The sequence below is a fragment of the Schistocerca piceifrons genome, chromosome 2 (assembly GCF_021461385.2).
Source record: "Schistocerca piceifrons isolate TAMUIC-IGC-003096 chromosome 2, iqSchPice1.1, whole genome shotgun sequence".
In the NCBI taxonomy this organism is placed as follows: domain Eukaryota; kingdom Metazoa; phylum Arthropoda; class Insecta; order Orthoptera; family Acrididae; genus Schistocerca; species Schistocerca piceifrons.
The window spans coordinates 808,940,444-808,960,727 of NC_060139.1; the positions used below are offsets into that span (position 1 = coordinate 808,940,444).

General features: G+C 41.7%; 1 protein-coding gene and 1 pseudogene across 2 annotated transcripts in view; both read left to right on the forward strand.

Annotated features, from left to right (window-relative positions):
- Nucleotides 1-683: 683 nt before the first annotated feature.
- Nucleotides 684-20,284, forward strand: part of LOC124777457 (glutathione S-transferase D7-like) — a 71,975-nt gene continuing 52,374 nt past the window's right edge. Inside the window, exon 1 of one of the 2 annotated variants that reach the window (XM_047252876.1) lies at nt 684-785. The gene's annotated coding sequence lies outside the window, so the exon portion shown is untranslated. Of the gene's footprint in view, nt 786-9,329; nt 9,509-20,284 lie in introns of those variants that run through there. The other variant, XM_047252875.1, reaches the window with a different exon arrangement.
- On the forward strand, nt 12,293-12,410 carry LOC124778506 (annotated as a pseudogene).

Genomic DNA, 20,284 nt, shown 5'->3' on the forward strand with positions numbered 1-20,284 from the left:
TGCTTTCTGAGAAGAATTAATTTTGTGTTGTTTGTGTAACACTTGAGATCCTCCTCTAATGCATTTCTCTGAAACAAAAAAATTTGACCTAGAATTGTATTTAACATTTTACACTTATTTTGATGCATAAACTACAACCGCGAACTGTCTACAGTTACTTTTGAATCACCCTGAAAACTAAAAACTAAACGGTTAGAACATTATGACCTCCTATCTTTTTGTCTCTGTCTGATGCTCAGCGTGCAGTAGCTCGAAGACTTATTAGTGCTACAAAAAATCAGACCAAAATAAGTAAAAGAAATTTTAAAAAAATTTACTCGGTAAGTACTTATACCCAAATAAATTTCCAACCTAGTCTAACGGTTGGTAGTGCTGATAGCAGGTGGTAGCATGGTAACTTGGCTGATATGAACAAGAACGAGAGCTATAGAATAACGCTGCGGACCCGAAACTGGTAGCAGAGAAACAAATAACAAACGTTAAGTTTATTCCTAAAAAAGAGAAAAATGTTGTAGCTTTTCTTCTTTCCCATATATATAACGGTTAATGTCGATCCTACAACAAACTGGAATGATATATTACCAAAGCAAGAAGAAAAACGAGCGTTCTACACAACGTACATACGTCACAGAGTTATCTAAAGCATTGCCCAAGCTTGTCGGGCCTTGTGGTCTGGCGGTCAGTCCTCTCCCGGCCGCTGCGGTGTGCACGAGCGCTGAGGCCTTCCGGGCGGATCGACGGTGCTCACAGTTTGCCGCTTCCTTCCGTGGCATGGCTTCGTAGCTGTAAGTACAGTGAAAATGTTTTGTTCAGGGAAAGGTGCGCTGAGGTTTAGCTTCGAGAGTAGTAGTGTCCGTTCGTCTCCATTCCCCTTTCGTGACTGGGTGGTACACGAAGTAATAATGAATGACGAGAAATTTTTTCTTGTGCAAATGGCTAACGTTACAAAAAGCGACGTATATGTATATATATATATATATATATATATATATATATATATATATATATATATCCAAAGTAACGGCAAATTTTGAAAGCGGCTATAGTTCATCAAACACATATATAATTACTTATGCTGGTTTACGAGGAGTATTAAGTAAGAAATGAAACTCACATTTTTCAGAAAACAAGTTGACTTTCTTCAGAATTCCATTAAACCGCATTATTTCCCACTCTTTTGGCTACAAAATCCTGTTTTTCAACATCTCCGTTCAATACGAAGTTCTTACACCACCTTTCTAGTAGGGCGTGGAGGCCCACATGGTACCAGTCCACTGGTCGACGTTGCAGCCAACGTCTTGCTGCATCAATAGCCTCCCCATCGTCCATGTACTGCTTCCTGCTGAGTGCATCCTTCAGTGGGTCGAACAGATGGACATTGGAAGGACGACATCGGGCTGTAGGCTGAATGAGGAAGAACAGTGCAATGAAGTTTTGCGATATCCTCTCGAGTGCTCAGACTTGTGTGAAGCCTCGCGCTGTCATGGAGAAAGAGAACTTCGTTTGCATTTTTGTGGCAATGAACACACTGAACACATGCCTTCGATTACCTGAGGGCACCACAACACGCTTCCCATTCGATCGTTGCACCATGAGGGAGGAGGGTTGGGTTGTTTTGGGGGAAGAGACCAAACAGCGAGGTTATCAGTCTCATCGGGTTAGGGAAGGACGGGGAAGGAAATCTGCTGTGCCCTTTCAAAGGAACCATCTCGGCATTTGCCTGGAGCGATTTAGGGAAATCACGGAAAACCTAAATCAGGATGGCCGGACGCGGAATTGAACCGTCGTCCTCCCGAATTCGAGTCCAGTGTGCTAACCCCTGCGCCACCTCGCCTCGTCATGAGGGAGGACATCAAGCAGAGTCCCAGATGATCGCCGACACTTCTTTATCGGCTGGGGTCAGCCATCAACGTTTCCTTAGGAGGAGAGTTATTGTGGCACCAATCTTGTTTCGGGTTAGAAGTTATAAACTAATGTATCATCGCCTGTGACGGTGATCGACAAAAAATGTTATGGTCAACCTCGTAACGCGCAAGTAATTCCACACAGATGGTCCTTCGTTGCTCCTTACGGTCTTTTGTTAGGCTGCGAGGAACCCAGCGGGCACATTCACATTTGAGTAGCCTAACTGGTGGACGGGTGTGTCGGCGCTACCATCAGAAACGTGTTCTGCCCTGCGAGGTGTTTGACTGTGATCCGTCGGTCACCTCGAATGAGAGTGCCCGCTTCATCATAACTGAAATCACAGCTGTGTGCAGCCGGTCGGCAAGTGGGAGATCGGACAGGTTTGGGCCACCTTGTTGTGAAGATGACAGACGCCTCGCCCAACAACTCACCGTGCTTTTGTTCACTGCCAGGTCTCTATAGGCGTTCTGCAAGCGTCTGTGAATATCTGCGATGCTCTGGTTTACCGATAACAGAAACTCAGTAACATCCCTCTGGTTGGAACGCACTTCCTTTACAGACGCCATTTTGAAGGCTACGTATAGTTCTGCCACCAAACTGAAATCCATGAAACCATAGGGGTTTAATCGGGAATATTCCACGATGACCAACTGCAAATTTCGCATTTTTTCAACCAAAACTGGTCAAGAAAATTAATGTGTTGCATTACTTATTGAACACTCCTCTTAGATTAACGATCCTTAAGAAATTACAACTTGCGTTTTGAATTTCCATTTCATAAAATACGAGATAGTCTGAACATATATGGCACTGTCTACGATGGTAGAGAGGATACATGGTCAGAGAAATGTGTCTTTGGTAAACTAAACAGAATGAGGGGGTAGAGTAGATTTGCAGAGGCATACACCAAAGCGTACACCACTCTATTTGTGACCGACGAGCGTACGTAGCGTACGAAGTCCAGCCCCGTACTTGTTCAGTCTGCTACTCAGTGGAGCTTTTGACATATTCCTGTGATCGAAGAAGGGCTGTAAAAGGACTGTAAAACTTCCAAGTGATACTGACTCCCAGCACATAAGTACGTAAGTCATTATCTTGTCGAGCGAAATGAAGCCGCTGATTTGCAATCCAGTCAAGAAATTCAAACAGAGAAAGTAGAAGAAACGAATATCCACTGAAAATAAATGAATTGGGAATAGCGAGCACATCAGACCGAAACAAACTGACGAACTTAATTTGGTGCAGCAGTGTCAAGAAAATTCTTACGAGAAGATGGAAACAAAACTAAAAGCAAGAAGTATGGAACAGACTTAGGAAACTCAGCAAATAAACAGCTACCACTGATGAAGGAACAAGCGAATCGTCCACAGTCATGGGTATGAGGGAGGAAATTATGGAACGGAACGGAAGATTAACAGACGAATAAGTTGCCAAGAAACTGGAGCGAACGCACGCTCTGGTATAAACAAGTCTGCAGACTACGAACTGAAGGAGCTCCCTGAGACCAGCAACGCAGAAATTGTCGCGATACAAAAGAAGAGGTCAGTCTCTTCGGTAGTAGCCAGAGGCAGAACAAGAAACAGATAACAATGTCATCACAGGAACAAGGAAAGTCTGTGAGGAAGGATACTAATACTTCAGGTGTCAGTAAAATGATGCATAAGGCTGAAAATGAAGGCTCTGGTAAACGTATCTGTGAACGTAGTGTACCTACAAGGGTGTAAAGATGTGGGAGAAATATGTAACAGTAAAAAATATGGATCCTGAGTAGATGAACAATAAAACTCACCGGGACATTTTTAATTCTTTTATTTAAAGTCATTCCAAACACGCTACGATTTCATGGAGCCGGATTTCATGGAGCCGAGCTGTACCATTGCCACAATAAATGTAAATGAATTGACGATAAACTAAAAATATCGTCCTTCATTGCTTTACTATGCATGTAGCACTCTTAAAAAAAGTTAGTACAGAGGGAAGCCTGGTACAGGCTACGAATCTTACCTGAATGTCGCCAGTACTGGTTGCAAAGGAAGAGGCATATTGTGATTTATTTATGACACACTAATGTGTAATATGCACTTTCTGAGTCAGGTAACAAATTAGAGAGAGAAAATTTCCTTAAGAAGGATGTAGTATACATATTGCGTAAAATCCCACAGAAAATTATCTTAGGCGATGATTTCAGCTGATTGTTAAATGTTATTGATCAACATCCAAACTGCAACACTGCGGAAGAACTAAAGGCGCTCGTTGAAAGCCTTGCCGTCTATGACACGTGGAAACTGACAAATACATCAGTACCGACTCAGACACCTACGAAACGAATACATCAGATAGCAGGCTAGATAGAATGCATTTAACAGGGACATTAAAAACAAATGCAGTTAATTCTGGAATATAACTGTCAACTTCTCTGACCATTGTTGTCACATGACATCATCAAGATGCAGCGACAGCAACTCAGATGTGCAAGGGGAATATAGAAGCTCAATTTCAGTATCCTCTTCGAAGGGGAATTAGAACACGAATTAAATGGAGTATGGCGGACATGTACAAAGCAACTGCAGAAATATCCGAATGCACTGGACTGGTGGGTAAAATTGACAGAGTCAAGAAGAAGGAAGTTTTTAATATGGTTTTCAAGCTAAGAAAGAACAATGGGACGTCTTAAAACACCCTGTTTGCAGACTTACCGAACTAGTGTATGTTAGACAAAGTATTAGGGAGCTTAGGCTACAATTTTACGTATCAAATCGCAACAGCTGGATGGTTTGAAAGTAAGAGCCGAAGTCATCAATGACTTCGAGCAAGAACAATCATCCTTGTACCATCTTTTAACAAACAATAGAAGGAGGATTCAGCGGAAGAGTAAAATAAATACGAACGGAGCAAGATGGTGTGGTGAGAGAACAGAAAGGCACTCTACAAGAAGTTCGTAAGTACTTTCAAAACTCCCATGGGGAAGACGCCCCTTCACGGAAGAAGAAATTTCCGAACCTATCAGACAAACTGTAAAAGGGAAGTCACAAGGTTCAGATGGAATATCCTCTGAGGTTTATATGAAATTTTGAGAGACGATGAAACATCATATCACTGATGTCACGAGCTGTATTTTGGCATACGACGATGTTCCGCCATTTTAAAAAACGACTAGTCGTGCTCAATGCTAAAGAAATGAAGGCGAAATTCAGACCCATATCTATTTGGGACTTTGATTATAAGATATTAAATAGAGCATTGAACGTTAAGCTGAAACAGGTAATTTTATGATCACTTACGGTCCATGCTGACGATGTTGGAATAGCAGTGACGGACCAAGATGATCTGACGAAAATTATAAAAATAACCTGACACTTACAGCGCAACATCAGGTGCTAATGTTAATATTCACAAGACACGGATACTTATGGTGGAAAAGGATATAAGAGTAGACAACAATCGCGGATTTCAAGAGACAGAAACCCACAAGATAGTAGGTACAGACATATGCATCAATCCTCAAAAAATGGTTGTAAGATACTGATGAAAGATGTTGGGAGTTGACAAATAGAAAGAAAATGCCAACAATGGTTTTTCATTACTCCAAAAAATGCTGTTAATAAACAGATATTGGCTAAAACATGGCATTTAGCACAGATAATACCAATTCGGAAACTAATCGCAAATAGGATGAAATCTGGAATACGTTAGTTTAGTTGGTGGTATAATATCGTCAAGGTTAAAACGTTCAGCTTTATCGTAGAGTGAAGGGCGATCGGGACTGTTGGATGTTAAATGGCGACGTCATGACTTACTTTTGCGTAGACGGTGGATATAAGCAAAAGCGCTATCTAATGGTTTATCTGCTGGAATTTTGAAACACATGCAGCCTCAAAGCCCGAGCCCACAGGTGAATATATTTCACGTCTGTGACGTCTTGCACTGGACTGGACTGGACTATATTACATAGAATGCACTTACGTAGTGGACCGGACAAGGCACAAAACTTCCAGCAATAGGGGTAAACACATCCACAAACATTAAGTCTTCAAGTGCAGTCAACAATAGCAGCAACTACGTGGAACTGTTAACTGTCCTTACCTTGAAGAAAATGGCAATCCGGAGCAAAGATTCCGTTCCATCAAATGCGGACGCGTACCCCTGTAGACGAAAATTAATCTTGCTTTAGTGAGTAGAACAGGCCAAAGACATCTACAGATAACGGAAAACTGAAAACATGAGAAGAGACACTAACCACAAAAAGTTTTGATTATTATGATGTTACCTGAAGAAAAGAAACTGACGACCACAAGGGGAGAAATAAGAACAAATTCATTGTCATGACGGGAGACAACGACTCCGAAGAAAGAAAAAGTAGTTAAGTGAGTACGTGACAACCAAGAGGACGAGAGACCGAATCCCGGTCGGAGTACAGAAACTTTTCAGCCTCATTACACTTGCCTTGGCCTTTCCATGATGTGAAGGTATGCTAGGAACGACACGTAACTCGGATTCCACGCTATTGTACATCTGTTTTCTCCAGTGATATCACAATGATAGGCCATGGGCATGCGGTGCACCAAAATGGCGTCCAATTCAAAGAACTTGTCAACAGTCGGTTGAACATCGCTATTGAGGGACACCCATCCAGTCACGCCATATGAATGCATTTTTCTGTTAAGCCCGCGAGATATTTTAATGTCATATTCACTTTAGTAAGAGCAGATATTCCGATTGGTGACTTGTGTGCAGAGCAGTAGCTCTCGTTGTCCGCTTATGGTGTTCACTCAGTAGGTTAGATTATTGCTTTAATAGATAAACTTAGTTAGCGTTAATCGCCGCCTAATAGACATCAGCACTCCATCTTACTTTATTTTCATTATTTGTACGTCATAATTTTTGTAAAATAGTTCGAAGCGCCAGGTGTGAAGACTTTTTTTTATTTTCGCAGGCTTTACATATTCTGTTTTCTAGAAAAAGGGGAGTAATATAAAATTACAGTACAGTTTAGTGTGGTAAAAGGTGGTTAGGAACCACCACCATTCTCGTGTGTGGGCGTAGCTATCCGGAAACAAAAGCTTAGCTGGCCGCAGTTTCCGATGTGTTCGATTGGACAAGAATCCAGCAGAAATCTTGCTCCAACACGATAATGCACGACCACACACAAGTCTGATAACCCGGGAACACATCGTCAAATTGGGTTGGACATCATTGCCTCACCCATCCTACGGTCTAGACCTGGCACCCATCTCTTTGGGCCGCTTAAAGTTTCTCTATGGGGAACACACTCTGAAGATGTCTAGAGTGTCAATCATGTAATGAAAACATGGCTACGCCTTCAGGACAAGAGCTTTTACCAGCAGGGAATACATGCTCTTTCACAACGTTGGCGTACGGCCACAGAACTTGATGGAGACTACGTAGAAAAACAGGACATGGACAAGACATGTTGCTGTATATTTTCACCAAATTTTGACTCTTAACAATAAACATATTCTGAGAAAAAGAATGTGGGGTATTACTTATTCAGGACCCACATTTGAAGAGTTGTAACTTGGTCCTGACATGAAAATTACATGTTTCCGAAGACATGTCGATATTTTATACTTCTTCTTTTCTATGGGGCACTACTATTTCATAGACGTTAGACGATACAGTTTCACCCAGGAAATCTAAGCAAACCTAATTTATAGAGCGATTTGTAAAAAGAACAAAATATCCGATCTCGTTTGGCACTGTGTTTTCAGCTCATGCAAAACCTTCATTTTAATAGAATCACAGAAAATCACGATAAATGTTCGACAGTTCTTTAGTGAAGAAAAAGTTCCTATGTCAGAATCGAAGAGCGGACAAAGTTCTCTGCTTGCTCAGCCTAGTCCCCGCTGCCCCAATGCGAGATCCCAAGATTATAACAGGTGAAAATCAAATAGTAAGGGTAAGCAGGATTTACCTGTTGTTTTTGGAAGGGCTTTAGGGCGAAATAATGGGCTGTGAGTACAGCTATCTGGCAAATTCATTGACGTCTAGCATCCATCGCTAAACAAATGTATGAGGAAATCCCCTTATACTGTTAATGGATTGCAGAAGACCATACACAATCGTCTCAGATCAACATATAACAAATGAATGAACTGACACTATGAAATCATTCTCTAGTGTGACGGAAGGCTTCGATCCAGCCGGAAAACGAATCCGTCCCCAACGAATTGCCATTGTTACGCGCAAACAGATACCGGGGCTGGCTCATATTGTGGTGAAGGCATATACCGACTGCGAGAATCAAATGTGGCATGCTACGAACGCATTTCCGTGTCTTACCGAATCAAAGACTTTTTTAAGGACTCGTCGTGAAGGAAAGGGTGACATCGTACGTGTTAGGGGAGGAGAGAGATGGTATTGTTGTGAGACACCATTAGAGTATATCGTAAATGTTAAAATAGTTTACTTGCACAAAATGAAATCCAATAGCTAACATTAAGTATTCAAGGTGTGTATATCTCCATACCGAAATTAGTTAATTATCTCGGTACAGATATTACGAAACGTAGGTCACCCGGAAGTGAAGTTTGGAACGATAGTGCGAACCTGCGTTTTCCCCGGTCATAATTGTTCAAGAGATTATTTCCGAATTAATAAAGTTTAACTTGCTAAATTGTTGGACCTCAAACAACATACCACGAAGTTGTGCTGGACGATCTGCGTAGCCAGTAAAGGTTTTAGAGATTTCAGGTGGAGCAGATAACGACGAGGAATATCCGCGAGATCGCCGTTGCGGAATACACCTCTTGCTCTCCTGTGCTATTTGAAACTAAATATTTATATTTTCCTTGTTTTCAGGAGAGTAAAGATAAAAGGGAATAAGGAACTAAGCTAAAACAACTAAAACCAACACGTAAACCAATAATTAAAATGAAAGCTCACATAAAGAATATTTATTTATAATAATAAATAAATGAAGAATATTTTTAATTAACTAAATAATAATAATATATCAAACTGTGCATAGCATTGGTGCGGCGTGGTTTTTGCTTTTCGTGAGATGTGGTGTAGTGCTTGCTAGTGTACCTTCGTCTTTCTCCGCTTTAGTCTCAGTCCACATTCTGTACTCATTACCCTGTTCATTCCATTCAATACATCCTATAAGTGCACTTACTGAAACCTTAACTTTTATCAAAGTAAACACCAGTTACGAACGCCATCAATGAACGTAGCTCAGGGCTTGATCAGTATACCCGGAGAGAATTACGCTACATAACGTTAAATAAGTATTTTAAATTTTTGGAAGTTCGTAGTAATATGATCTGCACGCTAATACGGTCTCATTTCTGAGAACGTAGCAAAGACTAATTCTACTTTCGCTAGGAACACTTCATATTATGTCAAGCCTAGAAGTTGTTAGATGGGATGAGCAAAAATGATTTTTCGTAGGAGCAGCGTGAAACCAAAACGCCCTCAGAACCGCTCCACGTCGTTACTAGAATTCCTTGACACCCGCTGTACGTGGCTGGTTGTGACGCATCAAGAGACAAGGTCCAGATAGCGCTGTAGGATAAGAGATAACCGAGGCAGTGCGCCAGTGGAAGCACAAGAAGCGTGTTGTGCGGTCCCCAGACGACACGTGGTACGTACTGCACGGCTCTCTATTCTGCTGCACTATTTTTTTGGCTTTTGCATGCGTAATATCAACGCTGCTGTGACGTGGATAAAATTTTGATGCTCAGGAAACAGGAGGCGGAATAACAGGTCATAGAGATATACCGTATTCCACTGCATTTCCGATTTTTTGACAATTCGCCCAATTCAATCTATGTCGTTCTCACTGCAGTGATAAAGGAAAAGGATCAGAGAGGCTGTTCTAATTCAGTATGATATCATACGCTGTAATATACATACACCAGAATATAGTGATAACAATGGATGATCTTCAGTTTTGCTGACAATACGAGACTTTTTCAAGTGGAATGACTAGTGTGTCTGCAGTTAACTGACGATTTTGTTATTTACGTTCAGTATTTTATCCATCCCCAGCATATGTAGTTGTATACATCAAAATAATCGGGCTGAACACGAGCTAATCAGCCAGTTGCACTTGTTGCTTCGCTGCTTTATATCACTGTTGTACAGACACTACGAACCATACGACCACGGCATTTTGCCGTATGCATCTTATTGTTGACACGCGCAAATAAAGCGACAGGGTAGCATTCTGAAGAAGGACACTAATCAGCCGAAACCGGTTAAGGAATTAAATTTCTTATATGCAACAGGTTGCTAATTATTTAAATTTATATTATCTTCCGTTTTCTGCTTTATTCAAGCACATGATCATGACTACGACAACAATCATGAGCAAATTTTTAGAATAGAAACGGTTTTTAGTGGCTATGAGCGGCCAAATCTATGGTTTAGTGTGTGTTATGGGTTCCTTAAGTTTATTAAAGCTTTCATTAAAGATTCTGTCAACATTTGGTTTTATTTAAATTAGGCTAATAGTTTCAGACCTTACACGTTCATTTTCAAGCCTGTCCTACTGGGGCTGTACTGACAGTGCCTGATTTTGACAATAAACGTCAGAGTGGCAACAGATGCTTTATAAACGTTTGCGGAATGATTGTCACAATCCACATGTGCCTCTTACCAAGTCAAAGTGATTTATTTTTACTTGATACGAGGAACGTGTGGATTGTGAAATTCATTCTTCAAACATTTACAAATCAGGTGTTGCCGTCTTGATGTTTATTATTAAGATCAGGCACTGTCAGTACAAAATGAAAATGTGCCATCTGAAACTAGTTCAATGAACTGTGTATGAAGCCCGACCAACAGCCATTACAAAAAATGGCTCTGAGCACTATGCGACTTAACTGCTATGGTCATCAGTCCCCTAGAACTTAGAACTACTTAAAACTAACTAACCTAAGGACATCAAAAACACCCATGTCTGAGGCAGGATTCGAACCTACGACCGCAGCGGTCGCGCGGTTCAAGACTGTAGCGCCTAGAACCGCCCGACCACTCCGGCCGGCCAACGGGCTTTACATACATTCAGCAAAACTAATATTGCATTGAGAATGGCTAGCTTCTCGCTGAAATTTAGAGCTGCCAGTAAAATTTAAAAAGGACGACAGATCGGTGAAATCTATAATTTGGCCGGCCCGTGTGGCCGAGCGGTTCTGGGCGCTCCAATCTGGAACCGCGCGACCGCTACGTTCGCAGGTTCGAATCCTGCCTCGGGCATGGATGTGTGTGATGTCCTTAGGTTAGTTAGGTTTAAGTAGTTCTAAGTTCTAGGGGACTGATGACCTCAGAAGTTAAGTCCTATAGTGCTCAGAGCCAATCTATTATTTACAAGAATCGTTAACAATCGCTTTAAGAAATTTAATTAAGTTGCTGTTTCCCCTTCCACAAAATGTTGAAACAGAAAAATGTGTTCCTTGAGGTTACTGATGATTATGCGATATACTTCCAGTCACTCGTCAAGAACAGTTGTTTTCACATCTCGAACAGTAGTATAGCGTGTCGAAGATAAACCACTCACTGAACAACATCTTGTGTGTTATTGTCATAGCTTGAGTTGTCGGCTGTTAATTTAAAGTGTTTCGAGTGAATTTTTTCATGAAGGCACAGTTTTCATTCTAAAAGTGGTCTTCAGAAGCTGACAACTAATTGGTGGTGCAATGATAATAACTGTAATTGTGAGTGTAACTTTAAGCCTCTGGATCGAACGCTGGAACCGCTTGCAAACATTTTGCAGAAAACTGCTTGGCCGACAACATCTGTAGACGGCTTGTGCGACCTATGTTAAACGTACGTATTATCATACTGTAGGAATTTGGAGCACATAAAATCTCATAAACCTTATCGCGTTTCGTGTGTCCAAACATTATTTCCAACTGATTGACAAAAAGTGGCTGCGTAAAAGTTACTGATGACGAAACTTGAGTAACATTTAAGTACACTGGCAAAAGAGCGAAGTACTAATTAAGCACAGTTGTATGCCAATGTACCTTCGTATACATACCATTGGTGGATATTAAATAATTACGGCTGCAATTCTCTGTAACAGAAAGAATGATCACCAGACTTCATAGTGCTGACAGTGTTTAGTGGTGTTAACAGACCTGATATGGTATATAAGGGGCGTGAACAGCCTCAGATGTTGAATGGCCACTTTGAAGAAACGAAATACGAGCTCACACGGAAAGAAGTATTGCTCTTCCTATGCACTGTGGAACTGTAGAGTAACAGTCCGAAGTTGGTTCGATGAACGAGCTGACAAGCACTTAAGTGTGACTGCAAAGTTCTCATGCGGATGTAAATGAAAGCTGTTTATCGGTGACGCAGCAGTGACGCCATTAAGGCCACATGAGAAAACATTAATCAGTCTTCCAAGAGTTAGTATGCAGCCAACGACCTTACCACAGTGGTAACACCGGTTCCCGTCAGATCACCGAAGTTGAGCGCTGTTGGGCTGGACTCGCACTTGGATGGGTGACCATCCGGAATGCCGAGCGCTGTTGGCAAGTGGGGTGCACTCAGCCATTGTGAGGCAAACTGAGGAGCTACTTGACTGAGAAGTAGCGGCTCCGGTCTCGTAAACTGACATTCGGCCGGGAGAGCGGTGTGCTAACCACATGCCCCTTCATATCCGCATAAAGTGACGCCTGTGGGCTGAGGATGACACGGCGGCCGGTCGATCCGTTGGGCCTTCATGGCCTGTTCGGACGTAGTTTAGTTTTAGAATGTGGGAGAATTGCTGAATGTAAAATATACTTATTTTCAGCGCGTAAGTAATGTTATTGAAATTAATATGCGAATGTACTGTACAGCAGAATGTGTGATGAGTTGGGGAGACACTGTACATACATTCAGTGCTGTCTAACATCGTGTACAGGGATGTGAATGAATTAAAATTTAGTTCATAGTTTCACCAACATCGAATTAGAATACATGTCGTTCTCGGTATAAACAGATCATTTAGATAAGAAGTCCACTTAAAATCTCTTCTTCGCTGATCAAATTTTAAGGCAGTTATGTTGACAGCTTTCTTAGTAACTCTTCGGATCACTGAACACTGTCGTAATTTAGTATTGAGTAGTTGCGCAAAAGGTTATCGCGTTTTATTTTTGTGGACGTTCCTGGATTAGACAATTCAGACTGTCATTAATGAGACAAAAAGCTTGATTTTAGTTTAGGAGTTTGGTGTAGACAGCGGGATTTTTCCTTCTGTTATAAAAGGTACTGTTATCAAACATACAAGGAAAATGTGACTTAAAATACCTGATAACACTTTTAATTTAAGTAAGGAACAAAGCCGGGCGCAGTGGCGGCCCGGTTGAGGGCGCCACGTCACGGATTGCGCGGCCCCTCCCTTGGGCATGTGTGTGTGTGTGTGTGTGGGTGTGTGTGTGTGTGTGTGTGTGTGTGTGTTCTTAGCATAAGTTAGTTTAAGTAGTGTGTACGTCTAGGGACCGATGACCTCAGCAGTTTGGTCCCATAGGAATTCACACACAATTGAACATTTGAAAAGAACAAAAGAAAGTGTTGGTAGATATTTGAACTGCGATCGGGAGGATTAATGTCAGATGGACTGCCCAAGCAAATGTCTCTCACTTGTGACAGCAAGATCTTGAAGAATACGGATTGAGGTAAGAGAACGAGGCAGCTGTCATGAACTATAGCAAACAAAAAACTTCTTTCCGTTTCTCAAGGATCCAGTTGGGAAAACAATACCTTTTCACGTCCATTTGGATCTTAGGCAGTGATGGATGATGAGTTTTATGAACTTCCGGGCTTCAGAATACCCTCAGCACCTCCACAGCGAAGACGTAAAAAATGGTTGAAATGGCTCTGAGCATTATGGGACTTAACATCTATGGTCATCAGTCCCCTAGAACTTAGAACTATTTAAACCTAACTAACCTAAGGACATCACAGAACACCCAGTCATCACGAAGCAGAGAAAATTCCTGACCCCGCCGGGATTCGAACCCGGGAACCCGGGCGTGGGAAGCGAGAACGCTACCGCACGACCACGAGCTGCAGACGCGAAGACGTAAGACGTGAGTCTTCTTCGCTAATAGTTTGTATAGAAAATAGCTAGAATCAGATTCGCTAATAAGCAGTTAGCGTTGAATTAAACATTTGTAACCGCTACAACATGAATACCAGATAACTATGCAGGGTAATATTAAACGAAACACCAGTAAAGTCACATCTGCTGTCCATAAACACTTTGTAGCTACAAAAATCTGAACGATTCGAAGATGGGTAATTTGATCTGAAACAAAACCACTCTATGACTGGTTAAATACATTATAAAAAATCTCTTTTTTCGTGTAATATTATTCTTGAAATACGTTTGTTTACTACACAGAACCTATAGTTTTCATAGCTGCATTCACCAGCTATTATCATCTAACACAAAGTAATACAGATGGAGTTGACTCTATATTTTGCATATCGCGTTGTTTACAAAACCAAATATTTCCTTTGAAAATTATTTCTGTTCCATTTAATCCATCAGCTTTTCATAAACTGTATTGTTTATAGTTTAACAAAATAAAATTGTTTTCGATTCAGTATAATATACAGCGTGAACACAAACTCTACCGACAAAATTTTTTGATGTTGTTCAGGGATATTTTCGGAGCATTTTCGGAGCATTTTGGTGCAATGGAACCGTGATATCCTGTGGCTCGTTGCAAAACAATAATGTAGCTATTATTGCTTTCGTTTGTTAACACATATATTTTTGTTTCTGTGAAAATGCTTTTCCTGCACTGGAAAAGTCACCATCGTTGCACGATTCGATATCTAGTAGGCTCTCGCGTACAAGCTCGAAAGTTCAGTGATGTAGTTTCCATCACTGTGGAAAACATTGGCAAGGCATCGTTGCGCCGCCCTTCCGTTGCATTCAGGGAAACCATACACTAGGCGCATAGTGGTCATGTCTACTTCAGTAAATCCATGCATACTGCTGCGTATCAGTGTTAACGTACAATTAACACATTTCGTGAAAAATGAACTGGAGTCAGAACCAAGTAACACAAAATGCAGGCCTGAGGGCGGACGTTACTGCAGTCAACAGCAAGTTCCTTCAACGAATGGAGCAAGTTTGTTCCTAAGCAGTATACATCGGCTGTACCATCGACATTTGCACAATTGTACACGTATATTTTGCGCAATACAGATACAATGATAAATGGAGTAAGACATCGAACGAAGTGTAATTTCTCTGTAGCGGTCCACTGGAGACGATCTCTATGTCATCTATGCAGGCTGTTCCAAAATTCCCATTACAGACTTCTCGAACATGTAGAGGGGAGTGAGTATATAACATTTTGAATAGGAACCAATGCACAAAAACGTACCATTACATGCTACAGCCGTTTGAAAACGTGTTTTCTAGGTAGATTTGCAAAGGGTAATCATGGCGGTGGTTGCTTACGTCGAAATAGCTGATGTCATTTGACCTCTGACGCCTGGCTTAGAGCCTCATGTACGTGTTCGCCAGTGTCAGAGGTCGTATAGAGTGTTGGAGGTGGTATGAATGCAATTGTTGGTCATCCACAACATGCTATACGGTGCTGGGAACAACATCCATTGCAAGCGCAATTGCTCGTTTAATCGTTGACGGGTTGTCTTCAGAGTGTTGCAGTACGGTCTCTTCCAGTTCGGAATTGCTGCGTCTTCTTGGAGCACTACAGTCATCCCTGCTAACGGTGAAGGAACACTTTCTCGAAGCTGTTGCGTAATCGTGAAGAAAAGGGTTTGCGATGGTGTCGGACGTTGCGGATAACGATCCTGAAAAAAGCGACTGGCAGCTCCTCCATTACTGTGCGCTTCGCCACACAGAAGGATCATGTCGGTAGGTTCTGCAAACGTGTACTCAGCCATGTTGCTCTAACAATCACAGACACGCGAATTAGGCTCGACTCGAACCATGTCATAGAGGTAGGATGGACGTCAAATGACATCAGCAAGGCCGATGTTGAGATGCCCGCTAAACCCGTTGGGCAGAACAGGTGATTAGGATTGTGGGAAGGGCCAAATAAGGTTGGGGTCAGTTTCACCTTAAAATTGTAATTTATTGTAATTTAATAACACATTTACAACCAAAGCGGCACATAGCCGAACATTTACAACTACGAGTTTCAAAATGCAACTCTTTCACGGCTGAAGGCCTCCAAACAAGAAATCTTAAAAATCGACAAGATAAAAATGCAGTTAAAATAACAATAAAATAATTAAAATATATATATTACACCGCTAGTCTGAAAGCCTCAAGGCAAGGGTGGGCAGACAAACATAAAAATGATGCAATACAAACGGCTGAAAGCCCACAGTAAAATTTTCAAGATTTTTAAATAAATTACCATAACTTTTCAAAGGCTGAAGGCCACAATGTTTATGCTTGAAAGGTAATTTTAAGAATAAGGTCCCAAGGCTGAAGGCCCACAATTAATTTTCCAAATTTTAAAATAATATAACCATAAACCATAAGTTTTAAGTAGCTGAAACCGGGCTTAAAGAAAAGATAGCACAACGGCAATAACAAATATGTTAAAATGTGTTTGAAATCTTATGGAACTTAACTGCTAAGGTCATCAGTCCCTAAGCTTACACACTACTTAACCTAAATTATCCCTAGGACAAACACACACACCCATGCCCGAGGGAGGACTCGAACCTCCGCCGGGACCAGCCGCACAGTCCATGACTGCAGCGCCTGAGACCGCTCTGCTAATCCCGCGCGGCACGGCAATAACCTTTCAGCAAATATCCACTTTCCGGAATTCAAACTTGGTTACATAAAACACAGTAAAACCAAGAACTTTTTATTCATCATTGGCTACGATAGATTATAAACAGAAAATTAAACACCGGTGAGAAAGCCAGTAAAGACAACAGCACTCAGAATCCTCCGGGGGGGTCGGTCTGCCCTCGTTCACTTAGATGAGAAAGGTAGAGAGCCCAACTACACTTGATCCATCGGAACCCAACCAAGGGACAGCCACGGACCGACCGACAAACGACATGCTTGCCACCAATCGGTACATAAGAATTCAAACACAAAATGTTACGGGTGTGATTATCCACAATGAAATATGTATATGTATTAAGCTGTCAAAACTTCACACCGAATTCGACAGCGACAACAGGTGGGGAAAGGACACTGCCTGAAATTATGTTAGTGGGCAGGGCAGGTAACCGGAACACTAACGGCCACAAGTCAGAAAATTCCGCTGATGCATTTGAATTGTAGTCAATCAAAATAGTTAATTCCACGGCATGGCGGCTAAATTTCAGCAATACAAACATTCAGTGTTGCTCACAGGAAAACATCCCCAACAGCGAACCACTGAAACGAACCACACAACGTGAATGGACGTGGCTTTGGTACTTGAAACCACTACTCAACTTTGACGTCCTGGGTCGGTGAACCACGAAGCTCGTAGCGATCGGACAGCAACACACACGCTCCGACACTGCGCAGGGACCGCCATCAGACCCAGACGACTGCACTGGGGTGGAGCTAACTACCCTGGCGAGCCATGTCGACTCAGATCTCACTGCTCCAACCCGACTGCAACTCCCCGACGGACAAGTCCGAACTGCGCTCCAGACCCGTTCCCACTCACTGGCAGCACGAACTCGCGACCCGAACTCCCTTACGACAGACAACGACCGGGAAGTAATAGCAGTCGAGCAAAGATACTACGAGTGGGGATATACCGATACGCGCTGCTAACGACGCTCAAAGTCAGGCAAAGCAGCTACTCAGTGACAGTGGTAATTTAAATTAACGTAGTGAGGTGGAAGTACGTTAAAAGCAGGGTGTAAAATTACGTGATGTCGGGAACATGAGCCACGTACGGCTCAGACGTAAGCAATCTCCCCTCCCCCCCCCCCCCCCCCATCCAACCATGAAACACCTGTAGAACGTTTTCAGGCATGGGTCCCAATGTACTCACTCCCCTCTACAAGTCCTAAAAGTTTGCAACGGGAATTTCCGAATACACTATGTATTATTTCTCCTTGTATTATCGTGTTTTATTCTTTACATATTGTAATAATGTCAGTACATTAAAATAATACAAGAACGTAAATGTGTCATTGCATCTGCATGTATCTTTGCTGTGAGAATTTTTGCTACTGTCGAAACTGAACACTCAGTTGGTAAGTTCGGGGGCTGGGACGCTGATTTTTGACGTGATGGCATTGCTGGTGAGTTCGCTTTCGTGTGTGAGGATACGGATAAAACGTTTAAATTAAGTAGCGCACCATAGCGCTGCGAACCGCCGAAAGACAGTGATTACCACTGAGTAAACTGGAAAATGAGAATTCTACTTTTATTCCTTGATGAACTTACACGGCTTTGCCATGTGTATTAGACGATAAGCTGTGGGCTTTTGGTGAAGCAATACATGTGCACAAACTGCGTTTTTTATTTGGAGGACTGTGTTTTGATGTGAATAATTCGGATTGATGAAACTGTTTCGCGGGTGACACGGAGTAGGACACTGTACAGACAGATAATCTCCGTAAATACATCAGTGCAGCGAAAATTGGGCACACTTTTGAACTTTGACACCATGGCATCAGACACACGATGTTAGCTGCTTTTCACAACCTGCAATATGTATATAACATGCTATTTTCATGCTATATCATCATGTATGAGTATCTCATCTCATTGTCGCCTCTCTAGCTCTGAATCCTGCAACAATATGTGGTGCAGCCAAAGCGGAGATTTTGAAAGTGACTGCTAAGCAGACTCAGACTCTTAGCATTACACGTTTTCTTTTTTAAAATAAAATGTTGGTCGAGTTGTAATATGCTAATTTCTCGATATACGACAACGTGTCACTGCAGGCGTTTTCTCTATATCTCATCCTATGATTTTCCTGTTAAATAATAAAATGTTTCTCGCACATGCTCAAATTCGTTCAGCGTGTTCACCATGTTTCGCTGATTCTGATTTCAACGTAGTGAACATATATTTTTTTGAAGTGAGCAGATATCCGCGAAACTGTCATAAACTTGCCTTGTTCTAATTGGCCGACAATCACAGTCTGAGTGGTATTCAGATCTGACAGCTGGTGTACACGTGTTTTGGTCTGGTTTGTATAGACCGTTACGCGAATTCCATGGGCTGTGCTCGACAATACATCTCCAGTGACTGTTTGCGTTTGTGGGTGCATGCATACTTTTTATTCAGCATCGTTGGCACCATACTCTTCTGAGAAATACATTTAATTTCAGTTTCCTTGATGCTGCTTTTTGCATGATTATGTAAAGGTACTGGGCGAGTATATGAGTAAAACATTTCAGATTTTGAGTTGGATAATAAATTTCATTTGATTATTTTCACCCAGAATCCTACACGTTGAATTAAACATTTTCGACGAGCACTCTCAAGTTCATACCGTGTAACATAACAGGGTTAGGTGACCATTTCATTACACGACCATTTGCACTGTTTAAAGTTGGGGCCATGACCCCGTCGTGTCTTAACCACATATTCCTGATACCAAAATACTTGGAAATGGTGTTGGTTAAGTTAGGGATTACGCTGTATACACAACAGATAACGTTATCATTTGACTATGCTTTCTTTCTTGGAAGAAAATTTTTGAGACTAAAAAAACTGAAAAAACAGTACTTGCTCCAATCGAGGATTAGTATGTGTCGATTACTATTCCGAGGAGTAGCTTGTGCGTTTTCTCCGTCATATGGACAAGGGCACTGATCTGGTACAAGAGCCCATTAAGCGTACTTGGTTTCTCCTGCTTAAACGTGCAATAAAAAACACTTCACTGACGATACGTAATAACAGCTTCTCCAGTTTCCACCACTCTTCTCAAATAATAATCAGTATTTCCTTTGAATCTGAAAAACCAGTTCGGCATTACTTTTCGCGCCGGCAAAACGGCTTCCGTTTCTTTCTCCGGTGAACTTTCAATTTAGCCATCGCACTGATTTGACAGGAGTTTTATGTAGCGACGGATCTATATTTAGTTGCAGTGATAATCCCACCGCAGAAGTCTGCCGGGATAAAGCTTGCCGTTCACACACGACTTCGAAGTCCTCTTCCCCCAGTGATCCTAGCTGGAGTCAAAAAACGCGCCTCTCATCTCTAACAGAGTTTTCTCGCAAGGAAAAGTAGGGTCAGCATATTACATGTCTAATTATATGAAACAGCTATCATCTCAGCAGCCTTTCAAATTATAATGCAACTTATTGTCTTATTGTAGGTCTTAAAAAGTCATTGGCAATGTTTTCAAAATAGACCTCAAGGAGACCGAAAGATGTGTTTACCCTTAAAGTCTATTTATTTCTGGACAGCAGTAGACATTTTAACACGTAAATATCACGTGAATCTTTTATCACT